Source organism: Gorilla gorilla, chromosome 15 (genome assembly GCF_029281585.2).
Source record: "Gorilla gorilla gorilla isolate KB3781 chromosome 15, NHGRI_mGorGor1-v2.1_pri, whole genome shotgun sequence".
NCBI classification, from domain to species: domain Eukaryota; kingdom Metazoa; phylum Chordata; class Mammalia; order Primates; family Hominidae; genus Gorilla; species Gorilla gorilla.
The window spans coordinates 31,630,722-31,653,519 of record NC_073239.2 but is presented as its reverse complement, the minus strand read 5'-3'; the positions used below and the strand labels follow the sequence as shown (position 1 = coordinate 31,653,519).

General features: G+C 39.5%; 1 protein-coding gene across 4 annotated transcripts in view; it reads right to left on the bottom strand.

Annotated features, from left to right (window-relative positions):
• Window positions 1-22,798, bottom strand: part of STXBP6 (syntaxin binding protein 6) — a 238,706-nt gene that overhangs the window by 181,207 nt on the left and 34,701 nt on the right. Inside the window, exon 1 of one of the 4 annotated variants that reach the window (XM_063697724.1) lies at window positions 17,867-17,960. The exons of the other annotated variants lie outside the window; for them this stretch is intronic. The gene's annotated coding sequence lies outside the window, so the exon portion shown is untranslated. Of the gene's footprint in view, window positions 1-17,866; window positions 17,961-22,798 lie in introns of those variants that run through there. 4 annotated transcript variants of the gene reach the window in all.

The following is a 22,798-nucleotide window of genomic DNA, read 5'->3' as shown; positions in this document are numbered from 1 at the left end:
GGAGTTTGCTGACCCCTGATTAATGTAATGCAATAAGCACCAATCAAGAATATATGTATGCGCGAAACATCAATGCTAGCTGCTGAGGCATATACAGCACAGCATCCCAGCCCTACATGATACTAGAGGAGAATCAACCATAAGTAACTCTGAAAAACAGGCAGACTTGATGAGTATGATAACAGAAGCACAACCAACACTGAACAGTCAACTTCAGAGCATCTGAACTGTTGACCATGACCTCTTCTTCTAACATTCTTCCCTAGTTCTGGGACTCCACACACACTGGTTTTCTTCCAACATCTCTGACCACTCTTTCACAGTTGCTGCTTGGAACTTTTCTCCACTGCTTGTATTCTTTCCTAAAATGTTGTTATGCCTCTTGGATCTAGCTTATGATCTCTTCTCTTTGCACTCTGTAGTCTCCTTTGGTGATCTCAGTCATTTCTAAGACTTCAAGTACCACCTACAGGCTGAAAACACATCACATCTATACCTTCAGCCCACATGTTCGGAATGAATTTCCACCTAGATGAGCCACAGGCACATCAAACTGAGTAGGTCCAAAACTGAATGAATCATCTTCCTCGAAACGGTTTCCAGTCCTATGTTCCTATCTCAGTAAACAGCACCACTATGCACCTAAATAAAAACTCAAGCTTTCTCAATCCCTCTCCCTCCTTTATTCTCACTGATCCCCATCCCTCACAGGAAATTACCAATTCTGTTCAACTCTACTTTCTAAATCCCTCCACATCTACTCGCTTCTCTCTTTCTTGCCATTGCTCTAAATCAAGATGCCATCATCTTCTGCCTAGATTACTACCAACATCCTCTGTACAATGAACCAGTGCCCAGTTTTGCCTCCTTCCAACCCACTTCCCACAGTACATAGGTAGAGTTACTTTTCTGAAATGCCTGGGGTAGATTATTTTCCAGCAGTCTGTCAGCCCAAGCCCACCCTCTGTATTCTGCTTTATGACATTGGGACTAGAAGTCTTCAAACCACATTTCCCAGACTCTTTTGCAACTGGAAGGCAGAGGTGGAGAGAAGAAACTCTCTTCCTGTTTTCCAGCTCCTGTCAGCCTGTACAGTAGCAGACAGCTCCAGCTGCCCATGCTTTAAGCACTCTGTGTACCAGCCTTGGACCCTCCCTTGATAGTCTGAGTACCAGCAAGAAGGCAATCCTCCCCCAGAGATCCAAGTACCTCCTTAGCAATCAGCACATCAGCTCTGTGGTAGCCCCTATGAGTTTTCTTGGTTTAGCTAACATCACCCACTCCCTCTTGTCCCTCCCAGCTGCAGGGATGGCAGCTGCTTCCTGGAGTTACCAGTCTCTCTCTCTATATAGCCTCTGCTTCCACTATTTACATTTTCAGCCATCAAATATCCCAGGTCCCCAGTTCCCTATGTTAAATCACCTCAGGTAGTATCTGAAATACATACTTTGCTTCTCTCTTCTGACTGGACCCTGACTCATGAAGTACTTGGTACCAGGAGTAGTTCTGAAGAAAGAGACTTTAAAAATGGGATTGTGGGATTGATTTCTTACCTCCGACCTTTAACAGTGATGACCTTCTTGCCTCCATCTAATACATTCTGTACATGGCATCTACTGTGATTTTTCTGGAATGTCTGTCATCAACTTAATAGCTCACTAATGCCATCAGGAGAGTGGGTTTGATAAGGCTCTCAGGGTCCTAGAGCCACTATTTCTCTAACTTTTGTTCTTGACACTACTTCCTTCTCCCTCATGCACCAAGCTCAAACCACTCTGAAATTTCCTTTCCACTCTTTCAATCCCTTCACAAAGCTATTTCCCCAGCCTTGTATATTGCCCCTAACCATCTCTGCTCATCCAATTAACTACTACTTGGCTTAGATAGCACTTTCTCCAAGAAGTCTTTCCAGATGTGTATCCAGCCTGAACTTCTTCCATTATAGCAGTAATAATACTACCTGTTAACACTGTGTAGTTGCCCCATACTCCCCCATGAATCCATGAATTCTAGAAAGGCAGGTGGCTTAGTCCATTCTGGTTGCTATTACAAAATTCTATATGGCCGAGTGTGGTGGCTCACGCCTTTAATCTCAGCACTTTGGGAGGCTGAGGCGGGCAGATCACCTGAGGTCAGGAGTTTGAGACCATCCTGAGCAACACAGTAAAACCCTGTCTCTACCAAAAACATGAAAATTACCTGGGTGTGGTGGCTCACATCTGCTGTCCCAGCTTCTTGGGAGGCTGAGGCAGGTGGGTCACTTGAGCCCGGGAGGCAGAGGCTGGAGTGAGCTGAGATCACACCACTGCACTACTCTAGCCTAGGTGACAAGAGTGAGACTCCATGTCAAAAAAAAAAAAAAAAAAAACCCAAAAAATTCCATAGACTAGGTAGCTTATAAACAACAAAAACTTATTTCTCACTTTTCGGGAGGCTAAGAAGTCCAAGATCAAGGCATCAGCAGATTTGCTGTCTGACAAAGACCCATTTCCTAGTTCATAGATGGTGCCTTGTAGCTGTGTACTCACATGGTAGAAGGGACAAGGCAGTTCTCTGGGGCCTCTTTTATAAGGGTAATAATCCCATTCACAAGAAATCTGCCCTTGTGACCTAGTCACTTCCCAAAGGCCCCACTTTCTGCAACCATCATATTAGCGATTAGATTCAACATACGAATTTTGGGGGCACATTCAGACCACAGCAGCAGGAACTATGTTTATCTTGCTCACAGTTTTAATTCCACATAGCAAGTGCTCAATAATAGCTTTTTTTGCATGAATGGATGAATCCATAAATGAGAATGTATAGATTAATTCCTACTAGGGAGATTTGGAAATACTTCTTAAAGAAGGTGGGATTTTTTGCAGTGAGCCACTAGGCCCAATCTCCAGCATAGCAGAAATTTTAAAGAAAATAGCATTATTCTTACCTTCTATGGACTTCCTAACAAAACTGGTAAAAATATTTTTCTTTTAAGGGTATCCAAATTATCCTAGCTCCTAGAAAATAAACTTCTTGGAAATAAAACTTCTATCTTTGGGATTCATTCATGGGCCAAGCACATGAACAAAAAAAACTACCTTAGAAATATAGTAACTAAATACACTTGAATGTTTACCAGCCCCTATCTTTCCCTTTTAGAGGACTAGTCTAATTCAATGTCTGTTCTAAAGTAAGCTGTGTACTGAGATCCCAGTAAACTTACTTTATTACTGTCTTTTCACAAACCTTACACACCAGATTTTAGAAACTGTATATTACAAATCTGAACACTGCTTTCAGAACTCAAATGGAAAGAAAAGTGCATCAATTAGGTAAAAATCTTTATGTTGATCTATATATGTAGATTTACTATATAAATTGTAGAGGGGATTCCATATTTGGAACTCATTCTCCCCCTCCCCACCCCAAGTAGTTGAAATAATAAAAGAAATGGCTGAATTTTCTTGTAGTTTTATAACTTCATGGGTAAAAGTAATAAATCTACATATATTTTGTTGATCAAAATATAATGTATACCTTCCATACATTAAAGGTACTTACGAGTTGAATTCTAGACAAAAGCTCCTAGATTAATTTTTTAATGCTTCTTGGCTATTTACTGGACTTATTTGTGCTGAGTAGATCATAACACTTTGTGGCTCAAGGTTTTAGTCCTTAGGAATTTCTTCCTCACACCAAATTCCTTGGTAAATTTGCAACTGTCAACCTAACTGGGCTTCCTATACCTGAACCTCTCAGCTTTGTTCTCCTCTGCTACTGCCATAGAAGCTCATTCAAAACAATAATTCCCAAAATCACTTCTCCACTAAGTTTCAGTTAAATTTCAACTGTCTTATTCTTGACATCACACAGGGCCTCTTTGCTTCTCTCCTTAAAAAAAATAAAAAATAAAAAAAAAAATTAAAAAAAAGGCCCAAGCCTGTAATCCCAGCACTTTGGGAGGCTGAGGCAGGTGGATCAACTGAGGTCGCCAGTTCGAGACCAGCCTGACCAACATGGAGAAACCCCGTCTCTACTAAAAAAAATTATAAAATTAGCCAGGCATGGTGGCACGTGCCTGTAATCCCAGCTACTTGGAAGGCTGAGGCAGGAGAATCGCTTGAACCCGGGAGACAGAGGCTGCGGTGAGCCAAGATCGCGCCATTGTACTTCAGCCTGGGCAACAAGAGAGAAATGAGTGAAACTCTGTCTCAAAAAAAAAAAAAAAAAAAAAAAAAAAGAGAAGGGAACGCAAGGGAGAGGGAAATTTTGGTACCAAGACTTAGCTCCAGAGCATACAAAGACACAGGGATGAATTGAAATACACCCTTCCTGGGAAATGACAGCTAAAGAAAGAAAGGGAAAAAAGTAAAAGCATATGACGCCACTAATCTAGTTCAACCTCTCATTTTACAGATTAAGTAACTGACGTCCAGAGGGAAAGTGACTTTATGGAGATTCACACAGCATGCATATGTCAGACTCAGGAAGGGGCAATTTCCTGACTCACAGGCCAGAATCCTGTCTTCTCTTTTCTATGTGCGTAGCCCTCAACATTTCCCCAACAACAACACTCACATACACAGGTGCTCATGAACTGAAGCCAAGTCAACCTTCTTGTACTTCCAAAACTCAAACCTGACACCATCATCCAGGCCTTTACTCTCTCATGCTCCCTCTGCCATCTATTCATCCATCAAATACCAAATCAAGCATCACATTTTTCAAGGTTCAGTTCAAACCTCTTCTATGGCAGCTTTCTTATTCTCTTTCATGCCCAATTCCTACTCAATCAAACAAATCCTTATTCCTACTGAATATTCTGCAACTTCTATCAGTACCCATGGATACTACTGTATGTATTTGTTTCCCTGTGTTTACTGACTAAGCCATAAAGTCCTAGTGATCAGTATCAAGTCTTATTATGCACCTTTGTATCCCCAATCCAGAGCTAAGCGCCCTACTCCTAAAGTGCACTAAGTATTTTAAAATATTTATAATTCTTTTGGTTATATAAGCAATACAAAAATGCACAAAGTAGAAAATAAAAGGCTGCTGTAAATCCACCCTTCAGAGATAACTATTGTTAACAGCATGCCGTACAATCTCCTAGACTTGTTCCTATGAATATATAATTCACACATATGGAAAATTCAATGGAACATTATTAAGTACAACTTTTCTTTTTACCTGAAAAAATTATATATATTATATAGCTTGTGTGTATATAAAAAGAGAGAACATATCCTATTTTTAAAAACTATATTTCTTTATACAAATATGTCATATTTTACTTGACCATTTTCCTATTAGTGGATATTCACACTCTTTCCAATTTTTCAATGGTAAAAAATATAACCACCATTGTGCATCTGTGCAAATATTCTTGTAGAAGTTGTTAGAAATTGATACATATTTAAAATGTTGATAGAGATGTCCAATATTCTTCCAAAATGTAGTAATTTTAATTAACCCTCTACCCCTAGTGTGTAAGATTGCATTTTTTCTGTCCAACACTAGGTATTATCAGTTGTACTAGTTGTTGCCAATCTGATAAATGAAAAATGGCATGTTATTAAAATGTGCATTTCTTGGGTTATTCTGTTGATTGTCTTTGTATATGGTTGTCTAGGAAGTGGGAAGGGGTTATTTTAAGCAAAAAAGTAATTTTTTCAATAAAGTCAAAATAATATATTCTTACGCATATATTCTTATGCATGAATTAGAGATGAGAAGTCTGAACTTCGGTGTTTTTGTTTACTGGCTGAGCTAAAGATTACAGAAATATTGGAAATAAAAGCAAAACTGCCCACTGATAGCTGGAGAAATCTCAGATCAAGTTCAGGGAATAACAAAAGCTCTTTCAATCAAATTACATGTTACTAGAGAATGACTACTACTTGAATAGAGAGCATGACCTCTTGTGTAGGACTCTTTTACAGGAGGTAAAAAAAACAAAGCTCAGCTACTTTGGCCCAACTGTTAGAACTCATAAATTTGTACATATCAATCTGAATTTACTGAACACCTACCGCAGGCTTGGCAGACACTGAAGATGTAAGTGTTACTACGATCCAGGCCCTAACCTAGAGGAAGTTACCTTTTTTGTGTTTGTTTTGAAAGGAAACTCTTTGGGTAATATTATTTTACCATACATAAAAACTTCAATGAATTCTCCTTAAAAAATCAATAGTCTGTCTTCAATATTCAAGGGATAAAAAGCTAAACCTTGGCCATTTCCAAGAAATTGACAAAAATACTATTCTTATGGGAGAAAATAATGCCTTCAACCTTAACTATGTATATTCCTTGCTCTCAAACCAGTGAACACATATCCCTTCAAGTTACGTATTATATACATATATACATACATTTTTATAATTAATATACAGATGCTGAACTTACAATAAAGTTATGGTCCAATAAACCAACTGTAAGTTAAAAATACAGTAAGTTGAACATGCATTTAACACCCCAATAAACCCATTGTACAGCTGAAAAACTGTTAGTCAAACCATGATAAGTCAGGGATTATCTGTATACATTCCCCACTATACCACAATACCCCAAAAAACCACCCTTAGGCGTATCTTATTCAGACTGCAGAAAACCAAGAAGGAAGTGAAAATCTATAAAGAAGCCAGAAGGAAAAGAATATCCTACTTACAGAGGAACACGAGAGCAATTGACAGCAGATTGCTCACCAGAAACCATGCAAGTACGAGAAGCATGGAGTGCGATCTTCAGAGTGCTGAAAGAAAAGAACTTTTTCATTCAAACCAACAACATGTATTGACTGTCCATGCTATTATCTAGGATATAAAAAAAGATAGACTAAAACATGAATGCTGCTCTAAAAAGGCTCACAGATGGGCTATGAAAGAAACTGTAATGGGATGGTGTATTATGTGACATTAGCAGATATGAATACAATGTTACGGGAATCCAAAGGGATTAGGTCTGATGTGTGGGTAGAATGGTCACAGGAGGTGACATCTGAAGACTATAGAAGGTACCACTTTTTGGGGGTGCCACTACCCCCAAAAGACTTCAGTTTAAAAACAGAGGATTATAGCTGAAAGAGTTGCAATATATAGACAGTCTCCTTGGAGCAGTATCAGAAAAGCCCAAAGCCCAGAGGGGAGACAAAAACAAGTTCACGGGAGTAAACTGAAGCCTCTAATACCTCTAGCTACAACAAATCATAAACACAACACAGATCCTAGCAGGAAGAATAGTGTTATGTGCCCGTGTCTGTGAGGACAACACTGATTTAGCTATTTGGACAAAGATGCTAATATGTTAGCTTGTTTTGGTTACAAATTATACGAGTTTTTCTGCTTATAATCCCTGGGGACATCACCATATTGGCCTGAGATAATTTATTTAAAGTTTTGTAGGACACGCTTCAAATAATTTTTTTTTTTTTTTTTTTTTTTTTTGAGATGGAGTCTTGCTCTACCACCTAGGCTGGAGTGCAGTGGCAGGATCTTGGCTAACTGCAAGCTCCACCTCCTGGGCTCACGCCATTCTCCTGCCTCAGCCTCACTAGTAGCTGGGACTACAGGCGCCTGCCACCACGCCTGGTTAATTTTTTTGTATTTTTAGTAGAGACGGGGTTTCACCATGTTAGCCAGGATGGTCTCGATCTCCTGACCTCGTGATACTCCCGCCTCGGCCTCCCAAAGTGCTGGGATTACAGGCATGAGCCACCGTGCCTGGCCTTTTTTTTTTTTTTGAAATGTTAGGACTGGGTTAGGCTCTGGCAGTTTATAGTCTATGATTTGCTAATGGCTGGGACTTGGAAAACAATACCCCAAAATGAAGGCCTCAGAAGCAAAAGTTTTTCTGTGACCTCCTCCTGCCCTCCTGTCTTCTGGTCCCATTCTGCCCCTAGGCTAGCCATAGAAACTGAAATTTCTCTTCCCAATGGGAAGTCATTAAAACCAGAACCTTCTTCCCCACAGCCACCCAAAAAGCCTATAACTCTAACTTCCCCTCTGCATTTGTGTGTAAAACTGACCATAAAGAAATTATCTTTAGTCAGTTTTACACAGAAATGCAGAGGGAAAGTTAGAGTTTAACATAGGACACAAGACCCCCATTCCAGAGAGAACCCTGCCCCACACCCAGAAGGAAGGAATGCATGATCAGAGAGGCCAAGAAGAATCCAGACAGCCAGGCCTTGCTGAGTTTCCCTACTCAACCTGTTAGCATTAGATCTTACCCTTTTTGTCCAGTTTTATTTTACTACAGCTGTCCATACTTTGTTGAACCTAAGCACAGAAATGGACAATTTCCCCTCTATCTTTGGGTCTTCATTTGGAAGGCTCCTGCTTGTTCACGATAAATAAACTTGGATGATTTTTCTCCGATTTATCTGCTTTTGTGAATTGATTTTTCAGTGAACCTTCAGAGGAAAAAGGGGAAATGTCCCCTTTACCTCTGCATAACCATGGGAAGAATGTGAAGACGGAGGCTTTTTCTCTTGGAACAACAAATATTTGAATGTCTGTCTTTTTGCCTCTGCCTTTGATGATTAGATCCTTCTCAACAAGGACTTACTGAGTGATTAATGTGCTGAGTAGAACGCAAGGAGACTTAAGGTCCTTGCCTTAAAATAGCTCACCATCTAATGTGTAAGACTCACAAGAATTCATACATACAGGGCATTCTGACTATACAGTCCCTGGCATAGATCTCCTAAAACCTGTGGCATTTCCTGAGTGATAGGAGTAGCTTTTAAAATTCATAACAAATCACTTTCAACCATACCAGAGTTTATGATAACAAGATGACTCTTTTGGGTCCCTAGATAGCTTCAGAATAGGGGTTGGTTGCCAGAAGGACCAAGGCATGATTAGAGGGTTGGAACTTTCAGCTCCACCATTCTTCATTTCGATAACTGTGGTTTTTATTTCTAACATCTTCTTTTGATTCTTTCTTAGAGTTTCAATCTCTCTGCTTATATTACCCATCTGTTCTTGCATGTTGTCTATTTTTTTCCATTAGAACCCTTAATGTATCAGAGTTCTTTTAAATTCCTTGTCTGATAATTCCAACATCTGTTTCAAAATCTGGGCTCGATCATTACTTTGTCTCTTCAGACTGTGTTTTTCTTGCCTTTTGGCATGCCTTGTAATTTTTCTTGCACATGGGACATGTTTACAGGAAGTGAAGTAAGCAGGCCTTTGGTGTGGCAATTTATTTTTCCATCACAGTGAATATAATGAGGGCAGATGATAGCATTATCTTCTACAATAAAGCATATTATTCAACTTATCCATAATTATTTCCTATTCAAACATGTACCTTCTTCAGGTCTTTCATCTAAAATGTATATGTAGAGTCACTAGGCTAGAGTCTCAGGCTATTACTTGCAACATCACTTAAGCCACTATGAAATATGGACACACAACACCAGTCAAGGTTAGAAAGGGCATCAATTTACGTATATCATAAACTAGGTGCTTTTCTTGTAACCCAACATATGGATACTTCATGAGGACATTCTCTAAAATTATTTCACATAAGTAGATGAGGCTAGATTAATACTTTCAGGATACTATAAGTAAATTAAAATTCAGAAAAAATTAAATTCTTCACTATTGATCATGACAGACTATTTCACAAAAAGGTAATAAACTTCCTACTTCCAACTTTAACAATTTTTTAAAGTTAATTTATGACATAGAATCCCATACAGTTAAATTCTTATGACTTTTTTTTTTTTTGAGACACAGTCTCGCTCTGTCGCCCAGGCTGGAGTGCAGTGGTGTGATCTTGGCTCTCTGCAACCTCCACCTCCTGGGTTCAAGCGATTCTCTTGCCTCAGCCTCCCAAGTAGCTGGGACTATAGGCACGTGCCACCACAGCTAGCTAATTTTTTGTATTTTTAGCAGAGACGGCTTTCACCAGGTTAGCCAGGATGGTCTCGATCTCCTGACCTCGTGATCCATGTGCCTCGGCCTCTCAAAGTGCTGGGATTACAGGTGTGAGCCACCATGCCTGGCCATTCTTATGACTTTCTAAGTCCTGTTAAAGAAACAGTAATTTCCCCATCTTTGCAAATTTGGTCAAAGTTAAGCAACAAGTCAGCACTGAAATGTTTTTAAATGTACAGATTCTTTTTTTTTTTTTCTAAGATGGAGTTTCACTCTTGTTGCCCAGGCTGGACAGGTTCAAGTGATTCTCCTGCCTCAGCCTTCCGAGTAGCTGGTATTACAGGCGTGTGCCACCACGCCCAGCTAATTTTTGTATTTTTAGTGGAGACGGGGTTTCACCATGTTGGCCAGGTTGGTCTCAAACTCCTGACCCTCAGGTGATCCACCCGCCTCGGCCTCTCAAAGTGCTGGGATTACAGATGTGAGCCACCGCGGCCGGCCTAATGTACAGATTCTTAAATGTAAAGGTCAAGGAATCAAAGATGTGAAGATGATCTGCTTCACTGACTTTCGGCAAAAGAATCTTAAACTGACAAAAGAAGCAAGAACAGTAAGATCAGAGAAAAGCTCTGGCCAGTTTCTTTCTAAATGACGTCTGAGCTGGAGGGGAGGAGACCAGTTGTTAAGCCTAAAAATAAAGGAAGCTGTAGACAGGAGTCCCATAGGTGCTCAAAGGAGCAAGTGATGAAACCTCTAATACCAAGGACAGCAGAGCCTCTTCCTGTGAAATATCTTCTCTCCTAGCCTTTAGGATAATTCTAAATCACCATTCTTTTGTCATCATTATTGAAATGTGCTTTTAGGAAGAAGCATAACAAGTCCTCCAGGGAAAGTTTTCAGCTGTAATTTTATTAGGGAAACAAGTCAAATTATGGGTGTGCATGCATCCCTTTTCAGAGAATTCTCTGGAACCTTCAGTGAGTCAAGCAGGACCTAAGGTACAAACCTAGCTACCGGGCAGGAAAAGATGAATCTGTTGTTCTTTTATTAGATTGAGTCATATAGTACATGTAACATAAGAAAATTCTTTTGCTGAGAAAAGCATAAGAATGTGGTTCAGTACCATCCACTGGACATGCCCACTATAAGTACCTTTTGGATCACATCCTACTACACTGATACAGCAACCACTTAGCATGTCGTCACTTTCCCTTCTTAAATCTCATGCTGGATGACTCCTGTTACTGGCCAAGGCCAGGCCAGTGTCACAACAACAAGACAAAACATCACATGAATTGACAGCAACACAATGGCAGCAGGAAATGATGTTCCCCAGGGAAAGACCTATTCACCAAGTATGAAACCAGCTCAAGCAGCTCTCCCAGTTTAAGAAATTTAAGTAACTCATTCATTCATTAAACATTTATTGTGCCATACATAATATATAAAGCACTGTTTATGCTCTGGAGTAAAGGACTAGCAGAAAGAATACAAAGAGAGTTGAGGCCTGGTGCCTACCTCCAAGGAGTACACCAGACAAGTTGACATTAACAAGAGCGAATGTGAGTGATCGTGCAAACTGAAGAGGGAGATTGCTAAAAAAGAAGAAGGCAGCTGATCCTCAAATTCTAACTTGAAATACAGTGATAGGCCAAACAAAGGGAGCCACTGAATCTGCTGAAACTACAACTAAAACGGCTGGGTAGGATTTTCTCAGGCTACACATGCCAATCCCCTCACCTCACTATCCACCATTCCCAATATTTAGCAAAGTAACAATTTTGCTTCTTCCATGCGGGCCCAGTTCGATGGAACTCAAAGGGAAAAGAGCACTCAATCAACTTTCTCTAGACAACTTGCTGCACTGCTCAAGGGTCTATGTGAGAATTATAGACATGGGGGAGGGAAGGGCAATACTAAGCATGGGTGTGTCCTGGACCTTGTGGCTGACCACCTGAAATACGTTTCAAGGGCAAAACTGACTGGATTAGGATGAACAAAGAAACAGCACCTGAAACTAATATACCTCTCAGCTCCTGACAAAGTCATTTATTGTTTAAATAATTTGGTTTCAGTGGGAGTCCCACTTGGGGCAATCTGGTCAACTAGGGTTGCTAGCTCTTTGAGGGCAGAGTCCATGTTTCTTTCATTTCTATGTATCCCGATACCACCTAGCACAAGATAGGGACTAAAATAATTGAGGAAAAGAGGGAAAGAGGAAGAAAAATCAAGGGTCAGTTCACATTCCCTAGATTCTACACTCAGCTACTGGGGAGTGTGCAGCAAGAAGCATAGCTTTCTATAAGCAATTAAGGTGAGGGCAGTAACGAGCACACACACAGCCTGGGCCTAGGAGCGTAAATATCCTCATCCATGAGCACTGACTCTGCCATTCGGATGGAAACAACCAGGTCCAGTAAACTGATGAAGACAGATCCCAGCTCTGAAACTGTTGTCTTTACTGCTCTCACTTACCACACAGTCACAGTATTAGTCAGGAAAGACTAGTCACTGCGGGAGCTGATCATAATCCCAAAAGACACAATCTCAGTGAAATCTCAAAATCCTGCAACTATAATTCTTAAAAAAAAATTTAAAGACTCATTAAAAGACATTTATTTACCTTTTTAAAAGGGGATTTATTTGAGAAACAAAGGTATGACAGAACACTTCCTAGGTCACTTAACACAATAAAATGGACAATAACAAGATACATACTTTTGAAAGCAAAAACACTCAAGTATGCTAACAACAGTTGCATGGGTATAACAATTATGAGCAGACAAACCATATTCAAAATGAAATAATTCAAAAGGGGAACTATATAAACGCACATCACTATGGTTGGTCATTGTTTGCACCTGGCTTTATGACTGCAATCATCTGAAATACTGTGATGAACAACCTAAGTCTTCTGATGAGATTGATCAAAAACCATGATGGGTCACCACCACTTATGCAGTCATCCAAAGAGCTGACCCTGAGATCAAGAAATTGTATCCTTCGCAAATGCCGATGTACAAAAAGAACATCTCTTTATTTGCTGAGAAAGTTGCAACATTTTCACGTGCACACAGAATGCTTACACACAAACTCAACATGGTGATACTACACTTTTGTGGAGTCAAATTTGCAAAAATTGCATAAAAGGGATTCGAACTCTCTAAAAGTCTCTATACAATTTATAACTCCAATATTGGAAGTGACGCAAAAATGAAATACATAGCATAGTGAACTGTAAAAAATAATTCTACAAATTTAAAATAGTAGGGAAAAAACTAAAAAAAGAAAAAAGCTAAATAACTGAAAAGAAAATTCAACATGTAAAAATGTATATTACAGGGAAAGATTTTGGACAATCGCACAGAGATAGCCCGTAAGAGCTGGCCTAACATTAACATCCTGTGATTGTGATTTTCAGAACTTTAGACATGAGGGACTTTGGACTTTAGGGATTTTGATCTTTTGGGATTTTGATGTTCAGAACTTCAACATTCAGGATTATGACACTCAGGATTATGATCCAAACTCATCACTGTCAAAATATATCCCTGACTTCTCTATAATGGCTCAAACACCTCCGAACTTTGTTCTTGCTCCCATGACAGAGAACTGGTGAATGAGGTGTTCCTCTTCCTCACACTGAACTAGGGATTCAAGCTGATGGGCTCAGCTGTTTTCACTGTGGTCACCCCTTGGCTGGAATTCAGGCACGTGGCTGTACCTAACTCCAAAGGAGGCTGGGAAATGCATTCTTGCTGTGGGCTCAGGAAGAGGAAAACATGGACTATGCTGAGAAGCCAATAGCTTCTGCCACGGTATTTTACAGCTCTTCCTCCCCCTTCCAAGCTTTCTCTTGCCCTGTTTATAAGGCTGCATATGTATATGTGTGTGTATACATACATATATAAAAAAACTATGTTTCTATGTAGCAAACTTTTGGTCCCATATAGATGAAAAACATGAGGAACCCTCACATAAACATGGTTGATGCTTTATTTGTGAAGGAAAGGGAAGAATCTGATATTAGGGCCCAGAAGATGCAGCTCTGCTTCAAGCAAGGGAGATAAATTCTGCTGTGTCCACATTCCCATTAGGGCCTTTATCAAGATCTATCCAAAAAATATATTCACGAGGGGTTCACGTCCAAGCTGGCAAACACTAGTACAGCATAAAATTTCCCTGATAAGGGCAGTAAAATGCTAAGTATTTCCTTGAGGCCCTCAATGATTCCATGTACTGACCAAGGAACATCAATCACATCTTAGATTCAGCACTTCCATCACCAACTCTAGAAGCTGGCTTTCTTCTCAGAGCAATTTTTCACCAAAAAAAAAAAAGGCATATTTTACTTCAAAGGCATTTAACATATTCAGCAATAGGTAGAAACAATTCCTCACTGAAATGTGGACACAGGGAAATGGCTAAACACACACTCCTACATTAGTTACCCCATACCAGCCTCCCAAAGCAGCTGACTCAAAATTATGCCTCGGCAAAAATGCGAAATCAGCATATGACATAGACTTTCATGGTCTATCTCAAATTAAATCACTGACATGCAAATGACCTGCTCTATGACTATACTGAACTATATGCCCCTTTGGGAAGATACATATGTGATTTATCTTGCTGTCCTCCACAATGCCTTGTATACCCCATCATTCAATAAACATTTGTTGAACGAATACAATTGTTGGAATTTCTATTCATCATTAGTAAGTTATCTGCATGTGTACACGTAAGGGCTGTCAGTCTTGAGGACAAACACTTAGCTGTATGACTCATTCTGTATAAAACCTTGCTAAGAGGCGTGGGGTAAATGCTTTCTAACGGTGACTGTGATAATGGTAGTAGTAACTATGACAGCACAATCAGCCACAATATGTAAATGACTGTTCTATTTCATGCCTGTGGGTACAATCAGTCACCACAAGTAGTACAAGACCCCAGGTCCTGACATGGTTCCCTTACCCCTCAGCACAATTCCCATCCCCTTCCCTGTTTTAGCTTTCCCCATAGCTCATATCACTGTCTGACATATTTAACTTCTGTGTGTGTCTGTCTCCCCCACCGGAAGCTCTGTGAGGTCAGGGAATTATGTCCATGTTGTCTGGTATCCAAATCAGTGCAGGGCACATTAGAAATGCTCAGTAAACATTAGTGGAAGGAATGGATGAAATCAGTACGATTATTTGAATTATTTCCTCCAAATCTGAAGATTTTGGAACCACAGAAGAAATTATTCCTGCAAAGTTCCAGTATATTCACATTCTTTTGAACATCTCAAAAGGAGGTCTCACAGACAAGCCACTTTTTGTACTAAACACAAGGTTTCTAGAAACCTGTCATTGTTCTACCATCTTAAAGTCTCCAAATAAACTGAGAATGGACAATCTCCAGGACTGGACACGCTTCTGCTAAGTTTTCACCTAACAAGAACTACATCTGCAGGCCTGGCTCACTTTCACCTGGCTCCCACTCTACTACAGAGTCCTGCAGATGGCTCTGTCAGCTGGCACTGGCACTCATGGCATGAAGCCAGAAATGAGGATAGGCAATTCCTTTAATTCAGAAACAAATTTGCCTGAGTCCCACATGAACAAAATGTTAGCTGCCAGACCCAGCTCTACACATGGGAAGTAGTCACAACTCATTTTAAAAATTTTTTTTTAAGTTTTAAAAGTTTATCTTTTTGGCCAGGTATGGTGGCTCATACCTGTAATCCCAGCACTGTGGGAGATGAAGGTGGGAGGATCGCTTGAGTCCAAGAGTTCAAGACCAGCCTGGGCATCAGAGTGGGACTCCAACTCTACAAAAAATTAGCCAGGTATGGTAGCATATGCCTGTGGTCCCAGCTGAAGTGGGAGGATTGCTTGAGCCCAAGAGGTCGAGGCTGTAGTGAGCCATGATCACACCACTACACTCCAGCCTGGGAGATAGAGGGAGACCTTGTCTCAAACAAAAAGAGTTCGTCTTTCCAAATGTACCTGATAAGATAAATTACTTTAGGTTGTTAAAGACTCACTGAATGTTATAATTAATTTGACAAGCTGTTGCTTGTTAGAGCTTTAAAATTCATGTTTTATTTAACTTTTGGTGTATGGAGAACAGTGTCTATTGGCAACAATAATTCCTATTTATTCATTTTTCTGTTGACTCTCAAATAGCAATTACATAATGCTCCCAAAGTAATGGTAAAAGAGACTACTAGCTTGAGAATGTGTAACAAAAAAGACATTTTACACATCAAAAGGTTTTATACCTATAGAATATTTTACACATCAGAAGCTTTTAGAATAGCAAGCAGTAGCATCTAACAACTCACAGAAGAATGGCTAAGCTTTTAAATCCCAAAACGAAGAGTCACTCTAACATCTTCCACCAAGAGTTTCTTCACAAATACTGTGGTCAAAAGGTTTAAGTTTTTTAGCAAATACTATCTCAGCCAGCCCACCAGCCAGCCAGTATATATTATGTGCTAACTCCACAGAGAGACATGGAGAATTCTGAGAGCAAGATATGACTTTTATCACAAGTTACTGGATTCATCAGCAAAATAAAAAGGATGGATGGGATGATAGCTAAGATCACTTCTAGTTAATTTGTTTTCACTTCAGAATGGTCTCATTCAACTATTGAACTGTATTATAAGACATCAAGTTAAGGATGTCTTAAAGCAATTAAAAAATGAAATTTCAAAACAGTTCAATAAGTGGAGAATTCTTATCACTGGGTCCTAATATCTGATGTTCTAAAACCTAAACATACAGCTTCGAAGCTTCAAATATTATTTAATTTCCCAGGGACTCTTCTCTTAAGCTCATTTGCTGATTACTTGGGTTCCCTGTTTTTCCATTTTCCTACTTGCATCTCAAAATGAGGCATAAATTATACAAATTATACAAAACTATACAATAAGTAATCAAAATACATTTCCTTCCCAGACCCAAAGCCCAAAGTGTTAGCTTGCACAGTATCATGTAGTGTAATCAAATGCACAGAAAATCTCCTCCCTCAGTGAAACAGAAACCCAACAAGCCCAGTCCGACAAAGTGAGGAGCACGCCATCGCCACAATGTCACCTGCTCTTTGAGAACTTACTCCGACTTGGTGCTGACCCTGCACTAAGAGATCCAGGTTTTCTAGTCCCACTGGTTTCTGTTACAGGGCATCAAAACACCCACATGTAGCCTCTTCATGCAAAACAACATCACACACACACAAACTGCATTTAGAACCAAGCCAAATACCACAAACATTATATGTTACCAAATTTTCAGCAATATAACTGCCACTGTATGGACTACAAATCATTCAAAGCCATTATTTACTTTTTCTAGAGTGAGTGGCACTCTCCAGGGAGAAATGCTAACAGGCTACCCCTAACTCTCCTCATCAGCCTAACTTCAGTTGTTTTTTCACTAAAACACCTAAAGATACCAAACACAACTGCTAACAACAGTGGCTCACTGAGCTCCTGGGCAAAGGAAAAGAGGTCTTCAGAGCTTCAAAAGCACACTTGGAGATTCGGACACACCCTCATTCCTCTTTGGGAATCACTGATATGAGAGATTCCAGCTCAACATGCATTCCTGGAATTCTGAGTTCTCACCATAGAAACTCTAGCCAAGGCAGTCCTCAGGAAGAGCTGTTAAGTTATGGCTCACTTTATGATGGTTATGCTCACTTTAGATTTGAAAAGAGATTTATGGACTAGCCCAAAGTAGCCTCTAATCAGACTCTGAGGAAGAACATGTTTCCACTTTAATAAAACAACTTCTCCGGTAAACCTATTCAGGCAATTAAAATGTGTTCCAATTTCTACTTCCCAAGCCTTTACATTCTTTGCTCTTAGCAAGAGAATTCAATAAACAAAACCTGAATTTTAAATGAATTCCAATTGCCTGAGGCTATTTTATACTTAAATAAATAAATAAGTGGCACAAATTAACAAATGTTTTGTATTTAAAATATGTTTTTATAAGGCATTTACCTACCTTTAACACAGCCTTTTAGTTGGGACTGCACTTTATGGAAAACTCCACACACGAAGCACCTTTCCTCCTAGTACTTCAAGGTCCTTATGAAGGAGCAGAACTTTCTAAACAGGAAACTAAAGCACAGAAAGGCGGGGCCTTAATGACACTAGAACCCCAAATTCCTGGCATTCCCCAGCTGCAAGTTCCAGGCTCCCATCATCATATACTACATGCTTTGCATGTGGAGACGGGTCTGTTTGATGATTTTTTTTTTTTCTTTTCTTTGGGGGATAGGATTTGGTCAAAGTGACAAACATGAAAGAAAATAAAATTTTGACAAGACCAGTGGTGGTGGTGTGGAGTTTCAAAGCCCATCCTATGAAAGAACCACCTTTCTACTTTACATACTGACTTTCTGTATTCTAAAACTACCTTCAACAAAGTCAATGAGATGACTTGCTGGAAAAGCCCATGAGAATGACAGTCTAAATATAGAAATCTAAATGCAACTAATTACTTAAATCGGATATTGAGACCGTTTCACAATGGCAGATTTAATGTTGAGAAAAATAACAAGCAAGACTACAGTGCAAAATGAATTTGTCTATAACTACAAAAACTAGTTTAGTATTCAAGATCTACTTTCCAACAAAGAAATTTATATTCCATTAAGAACCCTGCAACCTTTGACATAGTTTTTGCTTCACTCCCCACCAGAACCACAAAGTAATTATGACACACCTGACATATTATGACACACAGGCTCTGATCCAAGCTTCCTACAAGATGACACTTTTCCAGATGGCACCTGAGGCTGTCAGGTACCATCAGGTATTTCCTATGTTGGAAAAATACTCAAGGATATTACATAAGACTGCTCCTCTCCTGTATATGCACTAACTTCAGAAAGCCACTGCTAACTGTTTTGGAAACACACTTCCTTTTCTCATGATAGAAACTCTTTCACATCTGGGAAATAAGAGCTAATGTTGTTCATTAGCCAAGAGAAGCTAAGGTTATTGGGAATTGCGACAAAATGGCACAATTTTGGGTTACTGGGTTCAGTCCAAGAGAATGAGACAAAATAATGTTTTCCCTGAGCCCCAGAGACTACAAAATCCAGTTATATTTTAAGTAGCCATTTTTAGAGATTTATATACTGTTCAGTGATAAAAATAAATGAGAGTCCCAGGCTTAAGGCACCATTATTCAGCTTTTAAAATTGCAGCATGTTTTCTTGCAGGATTTGGTTCAGCCAACTACAGGATGAAAAAACAGTATTTCTAAGCTACACAGGTGAGCAACAGATTGGACCCTGGGTTCACAAATTAGTGGAAAACATATGAGCCATGAACGAATTCCACAGGCCAGGCAGGCTCTTCTCTGGATGACTGATATCTTCAAAAGTCAATACTCTAAAAAACTATTACTACATTTTGAATTTCCTACTGTGACCAGAAAAGCAACATATTCAGAGTACTGGCTGTTTTTTGTTTTTGTTTGTGAGACAGGATCTCGTTCTGTCACCCAGGTGCAGTACAATGGGACAAAAACAGCTCACTGCAGTCTCAGATTTGACTAGTCAAATTCTAGTTTTGCCACTTATTAGCTATGAGACTTGAAGCAGATCACTCAGGCATACACAAAAAAGGAGTTAAAAAAATGGAGCTAATTTATAAGGCCACAAGTGATTATATGTATGTAGCATGAAACATAAAAGATGAGCCCAGAATAGTAGTTCTCAAGTTTGTTGGTCTTAGGACGCCTTTACACTCTTAGAAATTATTCAAGACTTCAAAGAGCTTACCGTAAAAAATTCTAGAAAACATAAGAACATGCATGCACACAGTCAGGCATGTTGGCTCACATGTGTAATCCCAGCACTTTGGGAGGCCGAGGTGGGGGTACTTGAGGCCAGGAGTTTGAGACCAGCCTGGCCAATATGGCAAAGCCCCATCTCTGCTAGTGCCAGTAGTCCCAGCTATTCGGGAGTCTGAGGCAGAGGAATCACAATCGCTTGAACCCGGGAGGTGGAGGTTGCAGTGAGCTGAGATTGCACCACTACACTGCAGCCTGGGCAACAAAGCAAGGCTCTGTCTCAAAAAAAAAAAAAAAAAAAAAAACCATCCATTCCAATAGTCAATATATGGTTTCTAGAAAACTTCACTATATACAGGTAAGAGAATAAGAATAAAACAGGTTAATTATGTCTTATTATTATGAAAATTGTTTTGACCTCATGGACTCACTAATAGGGTCTTGGGAACCCCTAGGCATCCTCAGACTACACTTTGAGAACCATTGGCCTAGCATACAAAAAGCAGGGAAACTCAAAGACTATTAAGGTTATATATCAAAAGGATTCAGGAGACCACACAAAGGGATTCCCATCGGCCAAAGATGAGACAATTTTAGTTTCAATAAGAATAAAGGAAATGGCTTGGTAAGTGGTTTATGCCTGTAATCCCAGCACTTTGGGAGGCTGAGGTGGGAGGACTGCTTGAACCCAGTAGTCTGAGGCTGCAGTGAGCTACGATAGTTGCACGGCACTCCAGCCTGCATGACAGAGAAAGACCCCACCTCTTAACAACAACAACAACAAAGAATCAATGTAATGGTTTGAAACATCAAATATTTTAAATTAATGAATTCTTGATGAGCCACCAATTTCTCTTTTTCTCTTTCTCCAGCTCCCCAAACTGGTTATCTCTGGATGCTAGGGAGCCAAATATTTTGAAAACTGGTAGATAAATGGAAAGAATCGAGCATTTTTCTTGCCTTTCCTATACAACTGTACCTCAGGATAGCCAAACAGATGATTGGATTGGCTAGATTATTCTTCATAGAAGTAGTCTAGCTAATAAATGGAGAAATGATTGACATGAAATAACATTTTAAAACTCCTAATGAATTGATGGATTTAGACAGCAAAATCACCATTGGCTATCAACATCTCTCTTTCACACACACACACACACACACACACACACACACACACACCCCTAAAGGTAAGTGTCTTCTCATGGGAATACACAACACTGCTCATGTAGTACTTTTGACAAAAAATTGAAACAGAATTCAATCTAGCCTCTAAATGTAACTACCAGTTCACAAGAAATACAGAGGCTAGAGGAATATGTTAAACAGAGGAACATTTAACATTTAACTCCATGAGGTAGAATCAGCAAAATCCAGCCAGTGGGAAAATTTACAGAATAAATGATCCCATTTGACAAAAAAAAAAAAAAAAAAAAATAGATCACATGGAAAAAATAGTGAAGGGTGAATCCACAGATTAAAAGGGACTGAAAAGGCATGTCAATCAACTGCAATGTGTAGACCTTATGTGGATACTGTTACAAACTAAAGAGAAAAATAATGAGAAAAACAAACAAATGTGAACACTGACTAAATAGCCCATATTTGATTGTTAGAGAATTTTCTTAGTGTAATAATGGCATTAATAGTATTAAAAAAGAGTCCTTATCTTTTAGAGATGTGTACCCAAATATTTACTAATAAAATAATAGGATGTCACGGATTTGTTTCAACATAATCCCTGGTAGAGAGAGGAGGCTGAGATCTAGATGAAACAAGATTGGCCATAAATTAACCATTGTTGAAGCTGAGAGAGAGGCACATAGGGTCTGCTATTATATTCTCTTGTACCCCTGTGTATGTTTGAAATTTTCTGTACCAAAAAAGTTAAAAATATGGCTGGGCGTGGTGGCTCACGCCTGTAATCCCAGCACTTTGAGAGGCCGAGGCAGGTGGATCACTTGAGGCCAGGAGTTCAAAACCAGCCTGGCCAACATGGTGAAACCCCTTCTCTACTAAAAATACAAAAATCAGCTGGGCTCAGGAGACTGAGGCAGGAGAGTCGCTTGAACCTGGGAGGCACAGGTTGCAGTGAGCCAAGATCGTACTGCTGCATTCCAGCCTGGGCGACAGAGGGAGACCCTGTCTCTAAATAAATAAATAAAATAAAATAAAAATTAAAAGCAGCCATGAAAATGTCTACTTGTCTTCTCTTGTCTTCTCCAGCTATACTGTGAGATGCTGAGAGGCAAGCCCTGCACACTCAGCTACCATGCAAGCCACAGAGTCCACGTCCACAGAAAACTTGATAAACTAGGCTATCAGCCAAAGATTTGCAAAGCTGAACTGTGACAGGGTATGTCCTGCAAAGAAGTTCTGAGTCAGCTGTCTCTGAACCGTAGACATCTCTCCAACAAAGCAGAGAACAAAACTGTATTTATAGTATGATAACCAAGAAAGATAAACAAAAACTCTACACAGAAAACTGTTTAAAAAGCTTTTCACATAAAAAGAAAATACATGAAAACAGTACTTTTTCTTCTCTTGGATATAGGGAATATGAGAATTTGATTTTCTTTGCTTCTATTTCTCTCAATCTCCCAAATTTTCTGTAATTACCATATTATTTTAAATGTTGGAGAATACCATAACTTTTTTACTTTTAAATCACTTATATCGAAGCTCTATTGATGGCTTCTTTTACATAATATTTCATTGGTTATATTTCTATGAGCCTTTTATGACTTAGATAAACGAAGAATATTATAATGAAGAAAATACTGAAAACTATCATTGAGGGATTTTAAAATTGAATTATAAAAGCAGTATGAGAACACCCTTATTTACATTGGGGAAGGGAAAGATAACCATTATCTTTTTCTCTACAAAGTAAAAGAGAACTGCTTTAAAAAAAAATCACATTTGAACAACCTGGATCAAGGGGATTTCTCTGGTTCTTCTAAAACCTCAGTTTCAGTGCAGGAAGCTAGAGACAGAGATATCCGGGACCTAATGAAGGCACCTCTTGTGCACTCCTCTATACCCCCTGTTCCAGACACATACCCTGCCCAGCTATCCCACACTCTCCACCCCTTCCATCAGCCCCAGGGAGGCAGAAGATAAAGGAGTTTA